This window comes from Trichechus manatus, unplaced genomic scaffold (genome assembly GCF_000243295.1).
Source record: "Trichechus manatus latirostris isolate Lorelei unplaced genomic scaffold, TriManLat1.0 scaffold00023, whole genome shotgun sequence".
NCBI lineage: Eukaryota > Metazoa > Chordata > Mammalia > Sirenia > Trichechidae > Trichechus > Trichechus manatus.
In genome coordinates, this window is record NW_004443959.1 from 926,546 (window position 1) to 933,888 (window position 7,343).

A 7,343-nucleotide genomic window follows, 5' to 3' on the forward strand; every position below is an offset into this window, starting at 1 on the left:
TTGTATGGGAGACTAACTTGAAATGTAAACTTCATTTAATTACAACAATTAAAAAAAAAAAAAGGTTCTGTTAAAAAGGATGTTTTTCCATGCTTGACTATCCTTTATTTTTCCAGAAATAATTTGAAAGGTAGTTTTTCTAATGTCTGGATCTTGAGAGATTTAAGTTTAATTTAACTTGGATGAACTCTGTGAATATTTATTAAGTGCACATTAGATTCCAAGCATTGGGAACACAGACATGAAAAAATATATATGTATTGTTCTTAAATTCCAGGAGCTCAGAAAGTGATGGACAGAAGTAAAACAGTATGAGACAAACCGTATGAGTGGCTGAGCCTGGGTGTGCTGGCTTGCTGCGGATGAAAGTTCAGGGAAGACTTTGTTGCAAGGTAATATTCTGCTGCCTGAAAGGATAATTTGGAGTTTGTCCACTTGACAGTGGAGACGGGGACATTCCAGAAAGAAAGAATAGCAGGTACAAAGGCAGAGAGGGATGATAGAGTGTTTCGAGGCAGGGAATGGAAAGAAATGCAGTCAGGAAACAAGCACGGGACATATTATAAATGACTGTATGAGTCCTGCAAAGAATATAAAGCTTTGTCCTAGAATGATGGGACTCCATTGAAAGATTAGGATATAGGAACTGCCATGGATACATATGTCTTTTAGAAAGATCTCTTGAGGTATAGGGTGGACAATGAATTGGATGGACTGAATACGAAGGTAAGGAGACCAATCAGAAAGCTGTTGAAATAAGTCAGGTGAGAACTGATATGGGGTTGATATAGGCCATGGCTGAGGGGAGATAAAAAAAAGAGATATATAAGAATTCTGAATATATTGAGGCTCATACTAGCAACAGTATTCTAAGGCATTTCTCAAGTGGTTAAAGGGTTAAAAAGCAAACACAACAGGTTAGAAACCATTTAAATGACCATCTAGGAGTTTTTCACACAGGTTGGAAACCATTTAAATGACCATCTAGGAGTTTTTCACACATAGTAGTTATAGCGCATTTAAACATGAAACATTTACAAGCAGGGCTTGTGAAGAAGTTCTATAGAGTCAATGATTCTATTTGGTGGGAATTTTAACTTTCTCTTAGTACCCAAATTGTGTTTTCCACAATTTTACCCCCAAATTGGATAAAATATCTGATAACACCTTCTTAAAAAGAGAGAGAATTCTGGCCTTTGTTGAATCAAACCTGTGTACTGGCTCAATAATATATTTCCTGAAAAGCAAAGAAAGTATTTGCAAAGAAAAGGAAGACACTCTGGTTGTCCAAGGAATTCAAGGCTTGGTCCTAGACTGTGAGCCATAGTATCTGTTTTTTGTTCTTGGCTGTGGCTGTGTCTCAGGTGGTGACTTGAACAAGCTACATCAAGCCTTAATATACCTGGCTATAAGATGGATACAGTCATAAGTGATCCCTATTTACTTCTTTGTGATGCTACAGAGATGACTAGGATATGCCTGGAAAATGCTCTAAGACTTTGCTGCAAGGCCCTATATATGCATCATTACTTTGTTGATCATGATTGTGGAAACCTGTCTGAGCTTTGTGAGGGAGGCGACTGAGTCTCCTAGAGGGGCTGACACATTTTGTCAAATGTGTCAAAATTGATGCAATCAGTGATTTCTGGATTTACCTGATCAGGCTAATATAGTGATCAACTGACCTATGAAAAAATATCAGAGGATCTTGACTTAGAACAGAATAGAAGCCATATACTGAAACATTGCAAATTAGAGAGAGGAAAGAAGAAGAGAGGGAAAGAGGCACAGCAGAAATAAATTTATGGGTGCAAATAATTATAATCACCTTTAAAATTCTGTAGCTGGTTTACATCTGGCACTGGGCTAGGTCCTCTTGTACTATCTGTACATGAATTATCCTACATACTTTTGTATATGAGTACCTAGTCCATTTCTGTCTGGCACACAGTAGGAAGGCATAAACAACCTTTTGTGGTAAATCCTGATAGCACCATTTTGTATAGTTGCATATACAAGGATGGGCACTAAGGCTGAGGGAAGTTGAGTAAGCTGTCCAAAGTCACACTGCACTTAGGGGTGACGGAGGGGGGAGATGGAGGAGAGGAGAGCCAGAAGTTAAATGTTGACCTTACTGCAAAGCTCCTGCACTATCCCCCTGACTCCCTGCCTCCAGTTGTCCACTTTCCCTCCCTATTTCATCACCAGCATCCCATTTTATTTCCTGGGCTACCTAGTTTTTCTGCATTATTGGACATCATTTGACTTTATTTTTCTAGATCCTGGAAGTTTATTGTCCCATCTTCTTCCCTTTTTGGAGGAGATGAACAGACAGTGGTATTTATAATCTTTTGCCAGTCTTAGAAGTTAACGTCTGTATTATCCAGATTGCCACACGTGAGGGACTCTACTTACAGTCCAAGGCTTTTCTTAAATAACCAAATGGAACCAAATCAAGTCCTTGGCATTCATATGGGAAAAGATTCAGAGATACACTTGCAGTTTTATTAATGTAAGTTAATGTATTGTTGGGGAAATCTTAAAAGAGATCCAAGGCTTGACTGAATGGGTTACTCATTCTATTGACATTTATTGAGTATCTTTTTATTTTTTAATGTATCAGGTGCTCTTTGAGATGCTGAGAAGATACAATAACCAATAAAACACAGATCCTGCCCTCATAGAGTTCATAGTATAACTGGGAGGCACATATATAAACTGATCCTATCAATGCAGTTGATGACCGTTACGGTAAAGGTATGGATGGAATACTGTGAAACATACAAGAAAGAGCAATTGACTCTTCTTTGGACAGTTGAAGGAGACACTATAGAGGGATTTGATTTTGAGCCAGGTTTTTAAAAAATTAGTAGACGCTCAGTAAATGCACAGGGGTGGAAGGTCATTCAAGGAAGAGGGAAAAGCACGTGCAATGGAAGAGGGGTCTGAAAAAGCCTGACATGACATGCTCAATCTTCTGAAAGGAACAATTAAATTCAGAGTTCTTAAGTCATATGCTTCAACTCAGCCATGGGCGAGAATTTTCAGCCAATACAAAGTTTCTCTACATGGTTTGGGCTGTGATTTATGCAACAAGGAAGTGTGCAGCTTGTCAGCCGTGAAAATTGGCTCAATATTCATAATCAAGTCTATTATGCTCCCCCTGAGCCTGGGCCATGTTTCCGTAGAAACCCATAGTTACATAGAGGGACCCTGGCCAGTAATTGGCAAGAAAACCCATCACCTTTGGAAGCCATTATAGTATGCCAGAGGAAAGCTCTCTCTAATTCCTTCTGCGGTTTAAGTGAACTGGGAGGGCAAATATAAAGATTCCGTCCTTGCAGAGGAACAAGCAGAGAGAACTATAGGGGCTTCAGGACCTCCTGTCCAATGGCTTCCCCTCCACATCCTTATCTATGAATCAACCCATTAACCAGGAAGTATGAAATGAGCACTTACTGGATGCCCAGCACTATTCAAAGTGCTCTGATGAAACACACACACACACACACCACTTGCACACATACACATAGGCACGTGTAACACTTTGTACAGCTTTTCTGTCACAGCTTAAAAGCATTTCACATTAGCCCTCACATCAGACTTTTTGAGGTAACTTTTATTATTCCCATTTTATAGAAGCAAAAGTAGAAACTCCAAAGGATTAAGTAACTTGTTTAAGCTCACACAGCTAGTTAAGTGGTAGAATCAGGACTTACGCTCAATTTTGACCCCAGATCTAGTAGGAGTTTTATCTGTGTCTTGGAAAGCTGTCTGGCTTCAGGAAACTCGCATGCTTGACAAGTTACCGGTGTAACTACAGACAGAAGGCAGCATGTGGTATATTAGAGAAGAAAGTTTTCTAGGAATTCAGAAGAGAGAAAGAAGTCTGAACCCATAATTCTTGTCCATCAGAAAGACCTCATTAGCATTCGAACTAGTAGATATTTGATAGCTGGAGGTGGAGAATAAGTTTGCCTACGTGGATATAAAAGCAAAGACTCAGGAGCAGAAATGATCTTTCCAAAGAAGAAAGGGAGTCAAAAAACAATGAGAAGGGGAATTCTAATTTATTGAGGGACTTGGAGGGAATGTTCCTCCCGCTCCAGGATGGGCCTCAGTGGATGGAGAGGAGCTCCGGGCGGGAATAGTCCCTGTGGCTGTGTCTCATGTCTCCCCAAGGGATAGCCACATTTCCTGACTCTATCATTCATTCAATAAATGTTATTGGTTGGTATGTGCCAAGTACTGTTCTCAGCACTGGGGATACTTCAGAGAATGTGTTTTCTAATGTGAGGGGGAAGAGCCTTGTTTGTGGAAGCAATGATGGGCAACGACGGTAGTTCTTTCCTTAACAGTCTGCTGCTTTCCTTGCTTTCTCCACCCTCTGTCCCCAATGACCCTTAACCTATCATCAGTCTCCTTTTTGGAGGCTCTGGCCAAGGCCACCCAGTCCCTGAGAGCCAGGACCAAATGCAGCTTTCTCAGGCTGATGTCCCAGCTCTCCTCTTTCCAGCCCCACTGAGTGCATCCTTCCATACTGCAGCCACACTGGACCACTTCCCACCAGGGCCTCCACTTTGTCCCTCTACCTGGAATGCCCTTGACCCCATTTCCTGCCTATTGAAGTCTGGCTCATCCCTCCGTGTTCACCTTAAAAGCTGTCCTCTTCAAGAATCTGGTCTCAATTTGCCCCAGTCACAAAGAGGCCCTTCTTTTTATAAGCCCACACAGCAAACATCTCTATTTTAAACTGCTTTCTATTCTGCTACTTTGCGGTGGCGGACTGGTCTGCCAACCTGTCTGTAGTGTTCTTCAAGGCCAGAGACACACGTCCTTATCCCATCACTGAGCACAGCATCTGGCACCTTGTCAGTGTTCAATAAACCTTTCAAAAATAAACATATGAAGAAGATGTCCTTGAAACTAGAACAGTTCAGTGTAAAATTAATTTAATTAAAATACTAAAGTTCATTTTAGCTGGCTGTATATTGTGAGTGAAAACTATCTGAAATTCAGCCTCAACTTACCTGTCCCTAAATGACAGTTTAATTTCACTGTAATCTTTATATATATATATATAAAACAAACAAAAAAACCAAACCCATTGCCGTCGAGTTGATTCTGACTCATAGTGACCCTATAGGATAGAGTAGAACTGCCCCTATAGGGTTTCCAAGGAGCAGCTGGTGGATTTGAACTGCTGATCTTTTGGTCAGCAGCTGAGCTCTTAACCACTGCACCACCAGGGCTCATCTTTATTATAGTAACCCCTAAACTTGTTACTGAAGGTGAAGAGAACTTGAGCATTTACTGATGAAGAGCAAAGTCTGTAGCCTTCAGTATGGATTACACCTCAACATAAAGAAAACAAAAATCCTTATAACTGGACCAATACGTAACATCATGATAAATGGAGAAAATATTGAAGTTGTCAAAGATTTCATTTTACTTGGATCCACAATCAATGCCCATGGAAGCAGCGGTCAAGAAATCAAATGATGTATAGCATTGGGCAAATCTGCTGCAAAAGACCTCTTCAAAGTGTTAAAAAGCAAAGATGTCACTTCGAGGACTAAGGTGCACCTGATTCAAGCTATGGTATTTTCAATCACCTCATATGCATGTGAAAGCTGGATAATGAATAAGGAAGGCTGAAGAAAAATTGATGTTTTTGAATCATGGTGTTGGTGAAGAATATTGAATGTATCATGGACTGCTAGAAGAGTGAACAAATATGTCTTGGAAGAAGAACAGCCAGAATTCTCCTTAGAAGTGAGGATGGTGAGAACTCCTCTCACGTACTTTGCACATGTTATCAGAGGGATCAGCCCCTGGAGAAGTATATCATGTTTGGCAAAGTAGAGGGTCAGCGAAAAAGAGGAAGACCCTCAACGAGTTGGACTGACACAGTGGCTGTAACAATGAGTTCAGACAACAATGATTGTGAGGATGGTGCAGGACAGGGCAGTGTTTCCTTCTCTTGTACATAGGTCACTATGAGTCTGAACAGACTCGAAGTCACCTAACAACAACAAGCCTGTTATTAGTATTACAGATGAAGTTGAAAGACCATTTCATCTGATTATTGTGTCTTAGGAAATACTTAGTTATTAAATTTCACACTAATAATCAGAAAAGCATATTATTTTGTAACGAGCTAGGCAGTGCTGTGCAGGTATCCCTCAATTACTGAAGCAAAAGCTGTCTTTAAAAGTGTGGAAGTGAAGTCTCATACATCAAGTTGTCTCTTCTCACCAACCTGAGCTGTATTATGAGAGACAGAGCAAAGAGTCCTCCCGTGGTCTGAATTGACAGTGTTTTAGAAGGATGAAAATGGCTTGTTACTTGTCTTTCTTTCACAAAGCCTGGCCAGCTCCAAAGTGGACAGAATAAGTCAGAAATGTCGGTGTGCGTGTATTTGTGTGAGCAGGAGAACACGGCTTAGCTCATGGCAAGAATAATTTTTTAATAGAGTTATCCAGAGACAGAATGGATCACCTTTGGAAGCATTGACAAGAGAGGCTGGGCTGGCACCTGGGAGACTTCAGTAGACTCAAATGAAGAATGGGAATCCTAAGGAAAGCTTCCAATTGGAAAAGTCTTTCATTCTAACTAGACTGAGGTTGAAAAGCTTCTCTGATCCTCCTGCCACCTGTCTGTGAAATCATGCCAAATGCCACAGTGGAGCCATGCTGGGCAGTTCATGGAAGCCTTTCAGACTTGTAGACTATGGAAACCTGAAGGAGGCTTGGACAGCATCAAGTCCTCCACGCGGACACTGAATCTCAGAAAGGGCTTGACCAAGTTCACAAGCTTTGACACTCCCAAGTCTTGTGTTTTGCTCTCTTATGCTCACAACCCCCACCTTCCCTCAACCAACACAGCTACTGGCACTTTGCTTGGTGCATTGTAGGGGTTTAATAAATGGTTCATGGTGCTCCGGTTGATTGACTGGGAGAGGAAGTAGTCAAAGCTGGGCCGCAGGAGGGCCCTCCAACAGCAGCTCTGACTCACAACCTGTTTGGCATTGCACCCCGCTCTCTCTGGTTTCCTGAATCACCCTCTCCTTAAGGCAAAAAGCCTCCATGGCAGATGTTTTAAAACAATGATGATGACAATGATGCTGTAATCCATCACTTTCCCCTGCAGCACAGGATATTTTTTAAGTGTTTTTGCAGATTCACTCTTTAGGGTAATTATATTTTTGGATTAAGAATTTGGGAAGACGTTTTTGGTGGGTAACTGCGGCCCCCAGGGCTGGGAATATTAATACAACGGGTGGAAAGGACTGGGAACACACTGGGGTTCAGAATTCAAAGTGATGGTGGAGGCGGGGGGGG